This window comes from Lygodium microphyllum, chromosome 21 (assembly GCF_053477565.2).
Source record: "Lygodium microphyllum isolate KBCC chromosome 21, Lygodium_microphyllum_v1.1.10, whole genome shotgun sequence".
NCBI lineage: Eukaryota > Viridiplantae > Streptophyta > Polypodiopsida > Schizaeales > Lygodiaceae > Lygodium > Lygodium microphyllum.
Window position 1 is genome coordinate 124113274 of NC_141155.1, and position 18702 is coordinate 124131975.

The window sequence follows — 18702 nt, forward strand, 5'->3', positions numbered from 1 at the left end:
AGCCCAGCCTAATCTCCACAGGTTGGGGTGGCATCTGTAGCCCCGCATGCAAGGCTCTGCGTGCGATGCTCAGTTTCTTTTGCACCACCTCCAATGACTCCTTCCCCTTCGGCCGGGTTGTGTCCAGTAGTGTGTTGAGGAAGGCATGTTGCTGGGTAGTGAAGGCTATCTGGGTGGCATCCGCTTTGCTTTCTGCCAAGATTTTTTCCTTCTCCACCAAGGCAAGGCGTCGTGCCAGTGCCTTCACCCGTTTCTCATTCTGCGTGGCCCATTCCTCTGCCCTTTTGCTCATTCCTTCCATGCTCTCCTCCTGCTTTTGTGCTAGGGTTACGAGCTTCTGCTCTTGGGCTCTGAGTTCTTTGCTCATGTTGTCTTGCTCTTTCCTCCCGAGGTGTAGTTGATCGGTCATGGACTCGATCTCTTTTTGTTGTTGCTCCCTCTCTTGTCTTCTCTTCTCTTCTTTGGCATTTAGTTCCTCCATCATCTGCTCAATGGTGGGAGTTTTTGCCTCCAGTTCCTTATATTGTATCAGGAGAAGCTTGTATTCCCGCTGCATTTGCACAAGTTCTTGATTCTCGTCCTCAAGCCGTTGTTTGTAGCTTTCTTCCATGTCCTCTTTTGCTTTCAATTCTTGCTTGAGTTCAAATATTTGACATTCCTGCATGGTGATGATGTGGGTTTTCTCCAATTGAAAGGCTGCCACTAACTCTGTCTATGTCACCAACTCAGCCACCGCCATTCTTTTTTCCTCCTTCGGCCTCTCCAGTTGGGAGAGTAGCTCGGTGACATATTCCTCGTAACTGGCTGGTGGTGACATTGTTGCGTGGATGGGGGTGGTTGAGGCCTCCACACATGGACGCTTCTGGTCCTGCCTCGATTCTGCATCTGCGGCTGGCCTTTTTGGCCCCGTGGTCATGGTTTCCGTGCTCTTCCCTTGGGCCATTTCTTTACTGATGAAGTATTGCATCCAGGCCACCAAGTTGGAAACTTCCAAGATGGTGGGGATGCTAGGGGTGAGCATAGTGGGTTCAGTGGGGGGTTCCATGAGGGTGGGGATAGGATGGAGGGGTGCTTTGCCTTTTCCTTCCAGAACTGCGGGCAGCGGGGTTCTCGTGCCTGCATGCTGGAGCTAGGCCCTTCTTCCTTCGGCTAGTTCCAGGCTTCGGGATCATCCACCTTGCATTGCTGCTCGATGGACCGGCATGTAGCCTCGGCCAAGTCCTCCTCTTCCTCCTCCCCAACTCTTCTTTTCCTCTCCTTTTCCACCTTTTTGTATTCTTTCCTCTAGTTTCTCTTTCTCTTCTTGCTCTTCTCTTCTTCTCCTTTCAGCCTCTTGCTTTTACGCCTTTTTAGCCCGCCTGACTTGCTCTATTGTTTCTTCTTCTTCCTGCTTCCTTTTTCTTTCTCTCTCCTCGGCCTCTCAGAGGAATTGTCTTTTCGCTTTCTCCAAGTCTTTCTTCTCCTTCTTGCGGCCTTCATCCTGTTTCTTTTTCTTTTGTGCAGCCTTCTTCTTGGTCTCCTTGACTTGATTTTTGCTTTTCTGTTCTTCCCCTTCTTCCTCGGTCTCAGTCCTATCACTAGACCTCTCTTGGTGTTGATGAGGGGGTGACCTATGAGGCGTTTCCCCCTCCCCCTCTTCTGCATCCTGCATCTCTTTCACGGCCTCCTGGATGAGCGCCATTAAGATGCTCCCCTAGGCGATGAACGAGACTTTGGAGGAGACCTTCTTTCTTTCTGCGGCCTTAGGCGCTGGGGATTCTCCTCCTGCAAGCATGCTTCCTAAGGCTAGCACTCTAGCTACCTGGTCGATGGTTTTGCGCACGTAGCCATTCCAGTCAACTTCATGTAGGATATGGGCCACCACATTCTCCAGTATTGGCACACTGATTTGGTGCATCAACGCGTTGTAGCGCTGACTAAAAAAGAGCACATGTATGAGTTTCGCTTGCAACCTAGTCTTTGCATCGGGGATGTCTTGGATGCTGATGCCATCGTTTGTCAGCACATCCTCCTTTCTCATCCCCAGCATGGCGTACACATCCCTCTTCTTCTTCTTTTCCAATTTTGGTTCTAGTCCCAGTGCCTTCTCCACCAAGGCCGGGGTTAGGCGAACCAATAATTGCTTGGCATTCTGTCCCATGCCCACTGTGATGGTGCCGCATTCATTGTCGGGGTCGTAGGACCTGAGAAATTCCACACAGCTCGTGTGGTCAGGTTCTTGTGCGAATCTTTCCAGATACTTCTTGAAGTTGCAGCTTTCAACAACTCTTATGGCCGCCTCTTTCTTGGCCACTAAGCGTTCTATATTAGGAATAGTTTGGAATTTTAATTGGTTGTAGGCGCGGCTCTCCAGGGTGATGTTGTACTGCGTTCTCTCCTCTTCCGTGAATGGAAGCCGGTGGGCTCGGTCTTGCTGCGACATTTTTCATTCCTATCATAAACCAAAATTTTCATTAGTGCTTTTCACATAGTAATTTGTTGACTACTGAAAAAGAGAACCTCTACGCTTTTTGAATGAATTCATTAAGAACCATTGTAGATTTTCCTTTTCAGCCTTTAACTTTTTGCCTGTTTTTCATAATATATGTTTATGTGTTTCACTAATTTTGATTTGGTTGGCCTGATTTGATTCACCTCTCTCATTCCCCCTTCCCTTCCAGGTTGAGAAGAATCCTTCCTAGGATTTAGGGTCAGAAAGGCAAGGGCGTTTGGCATAGTGGCGTAGGAGTCACTTGTGGAGGAGTCAATCATAGAATTGGGGGTTGTACTCTAAGTGAGCGTCGCGGTCCAGATCAGAGGGTTTAATCCCCACTTGTGTGATGTATGTGAGAACATTTGTTAGGAAGTCACCAGAGTTGACACGACTAGCAATGTGTAACTCTTCCTCCGTCAACAAGCGGTCGAGGTAGGGGTGTCCTTTGATGTGTTCTTCTATGGGACGAGCTTGAAGAGTGGTTAACACTCGATACGAGGTTGGTGCGACATATGTGGGGTAGTATTCCGCTGTTTTGAAAGTGCGACGCTGCTCAGTGTTGGTCATTATGCGGTACCCTTCGACTTCCCATTGCAGCCTAAGAGTGTACCAACGCTTCAAGAATGGGGAGTCGGTATCAACGAGCTTTAATAACATTGTGATTTCTTGCTCAGTGATTGCAGAAGAAGTGGTTCGCTGATCGTATGACGTGATGAGGCGCTGCTTGATGGCTTGCACCCTGGATATCTCGCTGTTGAGCAATTCAACAGCAAAGCGAGAAGTGTTTGCGAATGTGAATTCAAAGATTTCCCAGGAGCAGGGCATGGTTTGAACTTCAGTTGCAAAGGGTTTCTCCAATAATCCTAAGTCCAAGCGGTCGTAGCTTAGTGCTAAGAACATGAAGGTGGTGTCTAGTCATTTAATGCATTCCACCACATCATCCCTAGTGTCCTCCGCGAGGTCGGCGGCCAGTGCTAAAAAGGATTTGCATTCATAGGAGGGTGTAAGGCCGACGGGTGGTCGCGGTTTGCTATAACTTGTGTTGGTGGCAATGACGAGTTGCGGTTGGGTGTGTGTTTGAGTCTGGGGTTGAGATGCTCAGATTATGGGTAGATTAGGGGCACCCATGACGAATGGGTTGTTGCATTGAGGGTGGATTTGAGGAGTCGGGTTGACTTGGTCGGGTGATGACTCATGTGACGGAGTCTGTTGTTTGGGTCGATAAGCTTGTGTGACTTCCTTGGGTTTAGGCGTGGATGGGTCGAATGGCTGTGGTTTTGGAGGGCGCTATGGCGAATGGTTTGGAGGGTTTATGGGACTTGGGTTGATCAAGCTTGAGGGTGGCGTATGAGTAGCACCTTTGTCCATGTAGGCCTTAGGGATCCATAGCCAGGTGTTGCCCATGTAGTAGCCTTGCACGTGCAAGAGGATTTTAGGAACCCATCTTTGCTTGATCATGCGCCGCTTATTGTGACTGCGTCCTGACCTCTTAGATTTAGAATTTTTGGTTTTATGAGGATAGGAACGCTGATTCCTAGGCGGTGCTTGCATCTGCTTAGGCTGCCATAGAGACCTAGGCTGTTGGGTTTTAGGTCTTGTTGTTGCGGCCTGTGATTCATGAAATCTGGGTGGTGGCGATTGCGTACTACCCCCTCCTAAGAGTTGGTTACGGATATTTCTACCAGTGGCGTTGCGAACAGTGATGAGGTCACGCAGCCCTTGCTGAAGGCTGTGACAATGCGAATGTTGCCTATTGCGAGGTGAATGCGCTGCGACTCATAATCAACATTGTAGTGAGTATACTTTTTGAAAGTTTGCCCCAGCGACTCCGTGCCTACGTGTTTAGCATTTGGCAACATGTTAAAAACCATTGGAACAGTCTCAGACTCGATAGAAACGACGGCTCTGCACTTGCCGAGAAGTGGGTAGGAATGGGCTCCATATGGGCTTAATTTCGCATTAGTGGGTTGAAGTTGTGGTCTACCAAGTTGAGTCCAATGATCGTGAGTTAAGACATTGAAGTCTGCTCCCTCGTTGATCAAGGTGTTGAAAGCGCATGTTTGTTTTGCCATGACCATAATATGGAGGTATGTAGGGTCTACAACTTCCTCATCCTCATCATCAACCTCCGTGATTGTGGCCACTCGTATCTTGACAGGCGATTCTAGCATCGAGGGCTCATGCAAAGGATGGGTGGGGGGTAGTACTTCTTGATACGGCTGACATTGAAGAAGCCTATGCCCTCACCATCTAAGGTCTCGAGCTCGACATTGCCTGTGCGGCTGATCGCACGAACCTTGAAGGGTCCAAGACCTCTAAATTTCATTTTCTACTTGTGCTCCTTAACCGAGTAGAGGAGCACTAAGTCACCCTGTTCAAAGTCGCACTGCTTGACATGCTTGTCAAACCAAGTTTTGTGTCGGGCCTTCTCACATATAAGCGAATGGGTGGCTAGAAGGCGAGTCTTTGAGAGGCGCTCGAGTTCGACTAGGCATTGCATCCATGCCTCCTTCCCTTCCCATCGTTCTTGAAGTGCTATTCTCAGGCTAGGAACACAGAATTCTAATGGTAGAACTGCTTCAGTTCCATAGGTCAGCCTAAAGGGGGTTTGACCGACAGCTGTTTTATAATCTATGCGGTAAGCCCACAGAGCTGCCATTAGCTTGTTGTCCCAGTCGCTGCATGAGGCTGAGACCACCTTGGTTAGGAGATTGATAAGAATCTTATTCGTGGATTCCACCTAGCCGTTTTCCTGAGGGTAGTATGGCGAGGATTTGCGATGGATGATGAGAAAGGTGGACAAGAGATGTGATATCACTTTGTTGATGAAGTGCGTGCCTTGATCACACTGACCAATTTGATGGGGCAGCCGAATCGTGAGATCACCTGCTCCCATAAGAACGTGGTAGTCGTCCTAGTGTTGTTTTTTTGTGTCGCTCTTGCCTCTGCCCATTTCGTGAGGTAGTCCGTGGCCACAATGATGTACTTGGCCTGTGAATACTGGGCATCAGGATTGATGGGTCCGATGAAGTCAATTCCCCATTTTTCAAAGGGTTGTTGTGTGATAACAGGGGTCAATTCCATTAGGTCCTTGCGAATTGGGACTTTTGTCCGTTGGCACTCCTCACAATGCTTGACGAATCCGGCTGCATCGCGGAAAAGCGTGGGCCACCATAGTTGAGATTGTAACACTTTTCGTGCTATTGTGTCTCTGCTAAAGTGCCCTTCAGTAATGCTGCCATGCACTTTTGAGAGCACATCGTGCATCTCATATTCGCATATTCATCTACGTAGAAATCTTTCTTGCCCTAGCCTGTAGAGTTGGCCTGCAATCAGCTGATAGGGCTGGATCTTCAGGATTAATCACCTAAGTCGGGCTTTTTCTATCGGTCGATCAGGTAATCCGTGTTCCAGCACTTGGACTTTATCATCCACCCAATATGGTGTTAGATCAGCCTTGAATAATTCCCTCTCGCTGGACAGGGTAAAGAGATGGGCATTGGGTAATTCGTCGACAATGCCTTGTCCAGCAGCCTCTCCTGTGGGAATGCACAAGATATGGTCAGCCATGTAGTGTTGTTTTCCTTTTTGTACAACCACGGAGAAGTAAAATTCCAAGAGCAGAAGGAGCCATTGAGCTATGCGTCCTGTAGCGCAAGGTTTGTTTACTAGATAGAGCAGGGCTTGATGGTCCACAAAGAAGATAAAAGGTGTGGCCAATAGATAGTGCCGGAATTTCTTCACTATAAACACCATGGCTAACCCTTCTCTTTCTGTCATTGAGTAGTTCATTTCCATCTCAGTGAGTTGTTTGCTAGCAAAGCTCACTCGATAGTCTAGGTTGTGTTCGTCAGGTTGGCACAATACTGCCCCCACTGCAAATTTAGAAGCATCCATATGCACGTGGAAAGTAATGGTCCAATCTGGGGCTTGTAGAATTGGTGCTGTGGTTAGAGCCCTTTTCAACTCTTCATATGCTCGTTGGCATGCCTTGGTCCATTTGAAGATGATCAGCATCTTGTACAAGGGTCTCACGATCAATGCATAGTTCAGTACAAACTGCCCATAGTACCCCATATGGCCTAGGAAGCATTGAACTCCCTTGTAGTTGATTGGGGGTGGAAGGTCGACAATAACCCTGACTTTCGAAAAGTCAGTGGCAATGCCATTCTTCGACACCACATGCCCTAAGATGCATCCATGCACTTTAAGGGGTTCAAGGAGAGACGATATAAGCGACACCGCTCAAAGACTGCGCGGAGTTTGTCTAAGTGTTCTATCCAGGTTGATTGAACACAGAGGTCGTCAACAAAGACTTCCAGCTCCTTGCAAAGCATGTCTTTAAAGATGGCGCACATGAGGCGTTGGAAGGTGGTAGGGGCATTCGTCAACCCGAAGGGCATGACTATGTAAGCAAAGACACCCCACTTAGTGGCGAAGGCACTGTCCGCAGGATGCACTTGCACCTGGTTGTACCCTGAGAAGCTGTCTAGAAAACTATAGGCTTCCTTGCCTGCCACTCTCTCAAGTATGTGCTCGGTGTACAGTAATGGATAGTTGTCTCTCTTAGTAGCAGCGTTCACCTTCTTGTAATTGACGCACACTCGGATTTTTCCATTCTTCTTCATCACAATGACTATGGGTGACACCCACCAGTATGTGTATTCAATTTCGTAAATGAATCCCTCTTTCATGAGCTTATCAATCTCCTCTTTGATAGCATGAACGTGTTTTGGATTCATAGGGCACAGTCGCTGCTTGACCGGTGTTGCGTCTCGCATCATAGGTATGTTTTGAGTCACGGCACTCGGATCTACCCCCTTAAACTAGTCTAAGGACCAGGCAAGCATGCCTATGTACTCTTGTAAGAGAGCGACGAGACTCGTTTCTTCTTCCTCAGTCAAGTCATCGGCAATGAATACCGGTCGGGGTGTTTCCCCTTCCTAGGCTAGGTTCATCTCCTTGACCTTGGTTGGTCCCTCAATTGGTTCGCTCGTTTGCTTTTGACGCTTGGCACCTAACAAAACTACTACCCTATCCCCTTTTGTGAATTTTGTAAATCGTTTAGGGAAGTCCTACGGTTTTCGTTGTTCTTCCGTTTGCGTATCCTTGGGCTGTTTTGCCTTTTTCTGCCTCAATCGTCTGCGCCTTAGGTGGATGGGTAGATCCCCCTTAGTGCGTCTAGCTGTAGGCGGCCTAAGGATTTTTGGGTCACTATCCAAACTAATCTCTGACTTAGAGTTGAACTCCCTCCCGTCGCTAGAAGAGGTGGTCTCCCCTGGTGGGTGTAGTTTGGACGGTGTCGAAGGGTTTTCGAAAGCAAAGTCGCAACCACAGAGGACCTTGACTAATTTCAGGATGGAAGATCAATCAAGCAAGATCCCAATTCAATTTGAAAGAAGGTTTATTACATCTGGATTTGAAGTTTCTGGTACATCCAGCAAAGTATCATCGATGAAAAGGATAGAAGAAGGTTCTCAGTCTTGATATCACCATGTATGACATTCTGCTTGTGAAGATACTTGAGTCTTTTAACAACATCTCTAAAATATCACCAGCATAGCTTTTCTAATTCCTCCAGAAGCTTATGCCAGAATTTTGCCACTTAGAAGTGCAGTTTACTCTTTGATTTATAGAAGTAAGAATGACAAGCATAGAAAGACTTCCTCTTGAGATTTGAGACATTATGGGCAATCTCAGCACATAACTTCCTGTTATGCATCATCAGAAGATCTAAATTCCCCTTACAAGAATGCCTTGGCCGTGGTATGATTACGAAAGAAGCCTTGAACTGCTCAGACAAGACCGTTCTGCCATTCTTTTCTTCATACAATGAACCATGAGCACAACAGGTTAGGACGGCACTGGCAATGTGTCCTGGGTTTCAAGAAGCATGGCAAAGGCAGGTTCGAAGAAATACCCTCACGAAGGCAACAGACAGCATTGGCTCTGCACACGACAAGAACTCCAAAACAAGGTTGTTAAGAATCGGTCACGAGGAAGGAGATCAACACCTCTGAGCGATTTGACGAAGTCAAACCTTGCGCATGATTGGCTACCCGCCTTGAGTATCGCCACCTTCCTTCAATTTCAAGCTGGCGTCACCCGACTGCGACTAGGCTTCCTTGCCTGCCACTCTCTCAAGTATGTGCTCGGTGTATGGTAATGGATAGTTGTCTCTCTTAGTAGCAGCGTTCACCTTCTTGTAATTGAGGCACACTCGGATCTTTCCATTCTTCTTCATCACAATGACTATGGGTGACACCCACTAGTATGTGTGTTCAATTTCGTAAATGAATCCCTCTTTCATTAGCTTATCAATCTCCTCTTTGATAGCATGAACATGTTTTGGATTCACAGGGCACGGTCGCTGCTTGACCGGTGTTGCGTCTCGCATCATAGGTATGTTTTGAGTCACGACACTCGGATCTACCCCCTTAAGCTCGTCTAAGGACCAGGCAAGCATGCCTATGTACTCTTGTAAGAGAGCGACGAGACTCGTTTTTTCTTCCTCAGTCAAGTCATCGGCAATGAATACCAGTCGGGGTGTTTCCCCTTCCTGGGCTAGGTTCATCTCCTTGACCTTGGCTGGTCCCTCAATTGGTTCGCTCGTTTTCTTTTGACGCTTGGCACCTAACAAAACTACTACCCTATCCCCTTTTGTGAATTTTGTAAATCGTTTAGGGAAGTCCTATGGTTTTCGTTGTTCTTCCGTTTGCGTATCCTTGGGCTGTTTTGCCTTTTTCTGCCTCAATCGTCTGCGCCTTAGGTGGATGGGTAGATCCCCCTTAGTGCATCTAGCTGTAGGCGGCCTAAGGATTTCTAGGTCACTATCTGAACTAATCTCTGACTTAGAGTTGAACTCCCTCCCGTCGCTAGAAGAGGTGGTCTCCCCTGGTGGGCGTAGTTTGGACGGTGTCGAAGGGTTTTCGAAAGCAAAGTCGCAACCACAAAGGACCTTGACTAATTTCAGGATGGAAGATCAATCAAGGAAGATCACAATTCAATTTGAAAGAAGGTTTGTTACATCTAGATTTGAAGCTTCTGGTACATCCAGCAAAGTATCATCGATGAAAAGGATAGAAGAAGGTTCTCGGTCTTGATATCACCATGTATGACATTCTGCTTGTGAAGATACTTGAGTCTTTCAACAACATCTCTAAAATATCACCAGCATAGCTTTTCTAATTCCTCCAGAAGATTTTGCCAGAATTTTGCCACTTAGAAGTGCAGTTTACTCTTTGATTTACAGAAGTAAGAATGACAAGCATAGAAAGGACTTCCTCTTGAGATTTGAGACATTATGGGCAATCTCAGCACAGAACTTCCTGTTATGCATCATCAGAAGATCTAAATTCCCCTTACAAGAATGCCTTGGCCGTGGTATGATTACGAAAGAAGCCTTGAACTGCTCAGACGAGACCGTTCCGCCATTCTTTTCTTCATACAATGAACCATGGGCACAACAGGTCAGGACGACACTCGCAATGTGTCCTGGGCTTCAAGAAGCATGGCAAAGGCAGGTTTGAAGCAATACCCTCACGAAGGCAGCAGACAGCATTGGCTCTGCACACGACAAGAACTGCAAAACAAGGTTGTTAAGAATCGGTCATGAGAAAGGAGATCAACACCTCTGAGCGATTTGAGGAAGCCAAGCCTTGCGCATGATTAGCTACCCGCCTTGAGTATTGCCACCTTCCTTTGATTTCAAGCTGGCGTCACCCGACTGCGATTGCAACTTTGCCTCAACTGATTTTCGGAATCATTAATCCCTTCGTCAACTTCACGGCCAGGTCTTTTGTGTCACCTTTCACATTGTCGATTCCCTCCTTCGTCGTTCGCCTTCTCGTCACCTTCTACAGTAGCTTTGTCGCGGTCTTCATCTTCTCGTCTTCTTATGCATCCTTGATAGCTCTGTCGTTGTCTTTTTCTCCTCTTTCTTCAGTCTTTGACGTCTACGTATTTTCTCCCTTTCTTTTCCTTCGGTTTAATCCTTCTTCTGCTGCGCGTTTTCGCAGATGTCATCGGCTTCATCTTCAAAACTATTTCTGTTGCCTCCTCTTTATCTTCATTCCAAGTTTTCCAAAGTCCCTCGTTCTCCTGTGTTCCTGCAACAGTTGTCGACGCTTGCAGCTTCACCATCAGCCATCGTCCTTATTGCTTTTCTTCCTTCATCTCCGGTGCTTCCTCCCGAATATCAATCTTTTTTTTCTTTCGCACAAGGACCAGCCACGTTACCCCCAAAAACAAGAACTCTCTGGATCTCGTGCTTTTTCTTCTCCAGGCCGGTAAAGCTCCTCTCTCCCTCTGCCCATAAAATCTTCTGCTATTATCAGACCATACGCCGCTTTTTCCTACCAAAAAGCGGCCTCCTCTTTGGAACAATTTTAAAATGCCACCCCCCCAGCCAAAATCTGAGGCCATTACTTCCAAAGCTCATGTGAGCTGTTGATCAAAACCTCCTCGTCTAGGTTGACTGACCACTTGGCAAGACATTTCACAGATTCTATCATAAGGTCTAATGCATGGAAAGACCTTTCAGGGGCACCAATTGATACCTTTACAAAAGCATGTACAACATCCAAACAAAGCACATAATTCGCAGATGTTAGGTGCGCACCATCTACCATAATGAAAACCAATGTTTCAAAGCCAGCCTCTGATGCCTCTAAGTGACAAGTAGTAATTGACAGCAATGACAAACAGTCTTCTAGCCTGTGGATAACTTAATATGCCTGGCATTTGCTTTAACAAGCTGCATTACTTCCAATATGATCCTCTCACAAAACACATCAGCAACTCTAGCATCTGAACAAAGCAGCTCTTCTGAAAGCTCTTCTTTGTAAGGGAGTAACCTTTGGCATATACATAAAAGCCCAAAAACAGCTTTCCAGACTAAAAGTTAAGGTAAGATGGAAAATATTGAGTATGCATCCTCAATATAACCAAACTTGGCATACATGCCAACTAGAGCATTACAGATAAGTTCCTCTTGCTCCAAACCCTCTTCACTATACTGCCCATGCAGAACAAAAGTATAAACACAACAACTAAATATTTACAAAGTATCAAATCCCACACACACAACTTTTGGGTGGATTTCACACCTCGGATGTGCAGCAATACAACATCCACCCCCTCTAATCCTGCGCATCCTCCGGATGGGCCAACTACCCATGATCATTATCATCAAGATCCACAAACAGATCAATCTCTTCATTGTGTATTTCTAGTATATCAACAAGATTATTAGTCATATCATCTGTTTCTTCTACTGGAGTTTCTTCTCGTTGCTCTTTTCTTGCAAATTCTTCCAATGCATAATCTTCATCATCTCTTTTCTTGAAAATTCTTGATTCTTTTTCCAGCAATAGGCACTCTAAGCACTGTCCCATCCAAGTCTATCAGCTCATATGTTGCATTGTCAAAGACATGTTAGACTATGTATGGCCCAAACCATCTTTTCACCATCTTCCAAAAAATCTGCAAAAACTTTCTCAATTTTTGCATGACTCTAGTGTGGCTCTCATCCCAAAAAACTTTCTGCCCCTTTTGAAACAACTCATATAAACAATCTGCTATGTGTGCAAAATGAGATATCCAAATCATGTAAAACACACAAGCTCCAATGAATCTTTGTATCTCTGAAGTGGTAGAACAATACTCTATAATCTTGCCTATAGCATCCACCTTCTTATTCACAGTCTTGTATTTCGTGTCAACCTTGGCTTCATTGTGATCCTCTGCATTACTCAAATCTTGCTGTAAATTAGCAGTTTTGTACTCCAATGGCTGAATATCCTTAGCCCTTTGCTCTATGGACTGCATAGGAACAACCCTAAACTCTGGATGCTGAAATATTTCAGCAGTAAACTCTATTGGCTGAAAGTTTTCAGCCCTCTGTGTCTCTGTAAGCTTATCATAATCAGCTGGAAACTCTGTTTGCTGAATTTCTTCAGCACTCAATACTTTTTGCTGAATCACTTCAGCCTCTGACTCTATCTGTGACACAAAATCTGCAATTTCATGAAACATGTCCAGGGATTGCACTAATACGTTACTGTGACAACTCTGCATATCAGTTTTCAGCATATTTTCCATCTCTATCATCGTATCTGCACAAATCATATTGTCATACATCCCATCTATATGCTCATCATCCGCTAAAATTCCTGCATTTTTCAAAATTTTCTCCTTCCTGCATATGTACTGCCTGGCAGCTCTAGGCAACTTAGAAGTCTTTTGATAGCTCATCGAACTGTTTGCTGAAATCCCAACAAAACCGGAGGAGAAAACACTGCTGCCAGGAGGCGAGAACTCCAATCTCCTCTACTCTGTACCACCGTCGTCTCGCGAAACGGCGGTACTTAATGAAAACCCAAATCCCTCACAGTGGGCAAAGGTGCATCTCTAAGAGTATCCATGTTTCTAACATGGTTCACACACACAGTCATAAACTGGACTGCTCTCATGCCATCTTTACTGCGAATCCGTGCATAAGCAGATCCATCATCCATTACCTTTGTTTCCATACGCATCTCTATAATGAATGGCTGTCCAAGAATTATGGGATAAGAGCATGAATCCTGCACAAAGAAATGGAAATCCTCCTCTACATCTCCAATAGAAACCCTGACACTGGGACAGGCAGCATACAAATCACCTGCAGTGTTGTTAGTGTGGCTCTCATATGCCACCCATGCTCTACATCCATAGGCCATCTGTTACTTTCATAAAATCCACGAACTATGAGATTAATCTCTGAACCATGATCCACCAAAGCAACATAAGGCACCTGTTTCTCTCTAATTTTTACCATCGTCTCTGTAGTTGCCCTAGCCCAATGACTCCACGAAAAGTGACTACGCGGTATCAAGACAGGCTCATCAATTTCAGCATAATGCATAGGCTGAACCCTCTTCTCTATCTGCGGAAAAACAGAAGCATTCTCAACCATAACCTCATCCTCATCCTCATCCAACTCCCCAATCAAAACTCCCTGTGTATCAGCAGTAGGCAATACATGTCTTTTCCTCTTCAGGACCTCTTGAAACTGATCTTGAAACTCTCTTTTCGAGATGCCCAAAACCTCAAAAATAGTAAAAGTTACCTCACTGCCAAGTATCTTATCATTAAAGATTTTCTTCATGTCTGTAGATGTCTCAATATCGGACATCAATCTAAACCCTGACTACTTTCTCTCTCTAGGCTCTTGCCTCTTTTCTCTCTTTTGAGTATCTTCCATCTGTCGTTTTGGCCCTGGTCTCAAAGACGGTCCTGCAGTAGGTGGAGTAACAAACTCACTCCCTCTAGTCTTTTTAGCTGCACTTGGATTTTCTTCATCCCTCTTACGCTTCTCCTCAACAAGTACATCTGCTCCCTAAGACTTAGCCAAGTAGGCATAAATAGAGTACCTGTCAACAGGCGAATCCCAACCTGTCTCAGATCTGATGCTAGAGCATGCACTAGTCAAAACAGTTTGTTGAATTTTTCCCTTATTTGCTGTCTCCATAGCATAAGTCCATAATGCTGACTGATTCTCTGATCCTTTCTCAATCTGGACTCCATATGCAGAAGCATCTCCTCTAGCTGCCACATAAGAAGTTCACGCAGTCATGTCATCCACTAACTTCTTCATTCCGCCTTTCCCAAAGTTGGTAGCAAGCGGAGCTCCTGTTTCAGTCAACCAAATCTTACCATCTTGTCCCCAAAATACCAAATTCTTCCTCTTTGCATCCTGAAAAGATTCACAATCTCTGCAATGCTGATGGTCTGTACTATCGCACCAAATACATCTTCGATCTCTCCTAGGTGCACTAGGAGCACTCCTAGATGCTGTAGGAGCACTAGAAGAAATAGTAGGCGCAGTTGAAGCAAATTGCTCTTTCAATTTTCCCACCAACTCCCCTTTAACTGACTCTAGTGTCAAATCCATTATGCCTTTGATTATATCATCAAGAGAGGTAGGCACCGATGGAGCGGATGGTTTTGGAGCAGAAGGTGCTAGCATCGGTCGTGGAACAGGAGGAATAGGAGGAGTGGAAACAGTAGGCACTGGCATAGGCCAAGAAACTGGCTGAGGAGGAGAAGAAATAACAGGGATAGAAGCAGGCATAGGAGCAAAAGACGGCGTCGGTGTCATAGATCCATTCTGTAGGCAGGTCTTCCATATCCTTCAAGTCGAGACTGCATCCTGGGCATCTTGCCAATCTGTTTTAAGACCCATAGGCTTCGTGCGATCCTCAAGAAGCTCTCCCAATTCTTCCTGAAGAGCAGGATCTGCAGCTTGCAAGAAAAGCTCAACTTTCTCAACATCCAATGCTCTTTGTTCAATGGCATCAAGCTGACTATACCTCTCTTCAAATTCTCGAATCAACTCTGAAGCAGCTAGACCTTTGTTTGGCATGTAGACCCACTCTTGGAATGACCACCGTGTAGCCATCCCAAAGTCCTCAAGGAAATACTCTTCTTTCAGGGCTTTCTTAAAATCTTGCCAATGCGAATTTTGAATAAAAAGATCAGTCACTTTTTCCCTCAAGGTGGGTGTGACAAGACGAAGGAAATACTTACTCATAAGTCTAGCTGGAACTCCAAAAAACCCCATCTTGATCTCATATGTCTTCAAATATGCGGAAACATTACGGCCATCAAATAGCTTCTTCTCATTCTTAACTACTTCAATCGCCTTAGTCGCGCTGATTGCATTCTCCTGCTCCCAATATAGTTGCCTTTGCTGAGACAACTGCTGTTGATGCAATTGCTGCTGCTGCTGCATATACAATTGTGTCTGCTCATTTTGAAGCTGCATATACATAGATATATTCTACAAAATCTGCTTTAGATCATCCGTTGAAGTACTTGAAGCAGCAGTCAATGATGGAGTTGAAGTAGAGGACGCAGCAGGAATGGTAGAAGAGGCTGAAAATCATGCTGAAGTATCTCCCATCCTGAAATTTATGCGACACTTTTACGTCGGGTTCACCAAAGATGTCGAAGGGTTTTCGAAAGCAAAGTCGCGACCACAAAGGACCTTGACTAATTTTAGGATGGAAGATCAATCAAGCAAGATCACAATTCAATTTGAAAGAAGGTTTATTACATCTGGATTTGAAGCTTCTGGTACATCCAGCAAAGTATCATCGATGAAAAGGATAAAAGAAGGTTCTCGGTCTTGATATCACCATGTATGACATTCTGCTTGTGAAGATACTTGAGTCTTTCAACAACATCTCTAAAATATCACCAGCGTAGCTTTTCTAATTCCTCCAGAAGCTTTTGCCAGAATTTTGCCACTTAGAAGTGCAATTTACTCTTTGATTTAAAGAAGTAAGAATGACAAGCATAGAAAGGACTTCCTCTTGAGAGTTGAGACATTATGGGAAATCTGAGCACAAAACTTTCTTTTTTGCATCATCAGAAGATCTAAATTCCCCTTACAAGAATGCCTTGGCCGTGGTATGGTTACGAAAGAAGCCTTGAACTGCTCAGATGAGACCGTTCTGCCATTCTTTTCTTCACACAATGAACCACGAGCACAACAGGTCAGGACGGCACTCACAATGTGTCCTCGGTTTCAAGAAGCATGGCAAAGGCAGGTTTGAAGCAATACCCTCACGAAGGCAGCAGACAGCATTGGCTCTGCACACGACAAGAACTGCAAAACAAGGTTGTTCAGAATCGGTCATGAGAAAGGAGATCAACACCTTTGAGCGATTTGACGAAGCCGAGCCTTGCGCATGATTAGCTACCCGCCTTGAGTATCGCCACCTTCCTTTGATTTCAAGCTGGCGTCACCCGACTGCGATTGCAACTTTGCCTCAGCTGATTTTCGGAATCATTAATCCCTTCGTCAACTTCATGGCCAGGTCTTTTGCATCACCTTTCACATTGTCGATTCCCTCCTTCATCGTTCGCCTTCTCGTCACCTTCTACAACAGCTTTGTCGCGGTCTTTATCTTCTCGTCTTCTGATGCATCCTTGATAGCTTTGTCATTGTCTTTTTCTCCTCTTTCTTCAGTCTTTGACGTCTACGTATTTTCTCCCTTTCTTTTCCTTCGGTTTAATCCTTCTTCTACTGCGCGTTTTCGCAGATGTCGTCGGCTTCATCTTCAAAACTATTTCTGTTGCCTCGTCTTTATCTTCATTCCAAGTTCTCCAAAGTCCCCCATTCTCCTCTGTTTCTGCAACAGTTGTCGACGCTTGTAGCTTCACCATCAGCCATCGTCCTTATTGCTTTTCTTTTTTAATCTCCGGCGCTTCCTCCCGAATATCAATCTTTTTTTTCTTTCGCACAAGGACCAACCGCGTTCCCCCCAAAAACAGGAACTCTCTGGATCTCGTGCTTTTTCTTCTCCAAGTCGATAAAGCTCCTCTCTCCCTCTGCCCATAAAATCTTCTGCTATTATCAGACCATACGCCGCTTTTTCCTATCGAAAAGCGGCCTCCTCTTTAGAACGATTTGAAAATGCCACCCCCCAGCCAGAATCTGAGGCCATTACTCCCAAAGCTCCTATGAGCTGTTGATCAAAACCTCCTCGTCTAGGTTGACTGACCACTTGGCAAGACATTTCACAGATTCTATCATAAGGTCTAATGCATGGAAAGACATTCTTGGGAAGTCAAAGGCTCCTTGGGCACTAGTGGACCTAGTGTACGCTCAACAGTTACCTCTGATATCTGCTTGCTAAGCACGTTAGACTAAGGATCTACTTTTTGATAGGTCATGTTTGGTTTCTTGACTTCAATCGTGTGGGGCTCAATCACTCCCATATTTTTGGTTCGAGACTTGGATTTTCGTTTAGGTTTCCTCTTACGCCTCTTTGCTTTTGACATAATTTGGGCGTCTAACAAAGGTGGTTTAGCAGGGGGTTTTGGTACCCAAATCCATCGGTTGCCTGTATAATACCCTTGAGCACGAAGCAACGCCTTGGATATCCATCGTGGCGCTGTGCTAGCTCTCCATTGATGCCTGTGTCTATAAGGCTTGGGCTTCTTTTGGGGTCTTCTACGATATTTGTAAGTCCAAAGCCTGTCCTTGGCATTGTCTCTTGACCTTCTTGGTTCAGGCATGGCCTCACTCACTGGTTCTCCTTGTTCGACCTGTGCTTGTATTAACTCTTCCAACAAGTCCTTGCTCTCATCAGCAGGCTTGACTGTTTCAGGGGCACCAGTTGATACCTTTACAAAAGCATGTACAACATCCAAACAAAGCACATAATTCGTAGATGTTAGGTGCGCACCATCTACTATAATGAAAACCAATGTTTCAAAGCTAGCCTCTGATGCCTCTAAGTGACAAGTAGTAATTGACAGCAATGACAAACAGTCTTCCAGCCTGTGGATAACTTAATATGCCTGGCATTTGCTTTAACAAGCTGCATTACTTCCAATATGATCCTCTCATAAAACACATCAGCAACTCTAGCATCTGAACAAAGCAGCTCTTCTGAAAGCTCTTCTTAAAAGGGAGTAACCTTTGGCATATACGTAAAAGCCCAAAAACAGCTTTCCAGACTAAAAGTTAAGGTAAGATGGAAAATATTGAGTATGCATCCTCAATATAACCAAACTTGGCATACATGCCAACTAGAGCATTACAGATAAGTTCCTCTTGCTCCAAACCCTCTTCACTATACTGCCCACGCAGAACAAAAGTATAAACACAACAACTAAATATGTACAAAGTATCAAATCTCACACACACAACTTTTGGGTGGATTTCACACCTCGGATGCGCAGCAATACGACAACGGCGACTTTGTCCTAAGCACTGATGTCGTTCCTAGCTGGGCTAGGCCTGCTTGCTCAAGATCTATGGCCCCTATGTGTTCCAACTAGGCACAATCGCATTCCATGCGCATGACTCCTTGCTCTATCCTAAAGATACACTTTTTCTGCGGCTTGGAGTCTACTCGTATTTTCTTTATTTCTTGCCCCTCAATGTCGTACTCCACGGTGTCTACCTTGCCCTCGCTTTTGTCACTGAAGGATTGGTAGTCTTCATATTCGTCGTGAGAGTCCTCTCTTTCAGACTGCTCATCGTCTCCTAGGGCTTGGTATATCTCTTGTCATTAGTCAGGAACTAGGGCCCAGTTATACATGAGGTTTAAGTCATGCACTCTGGTCCATTGCCACTTGGGTTCATCCAGGAGACCCTAGAGTGGTTTGAAGTTTGCAGTTGGATTGCCAGCTAGCTTGTTCGTTAAGTATTCCAGTATCTCCTAGAGTTC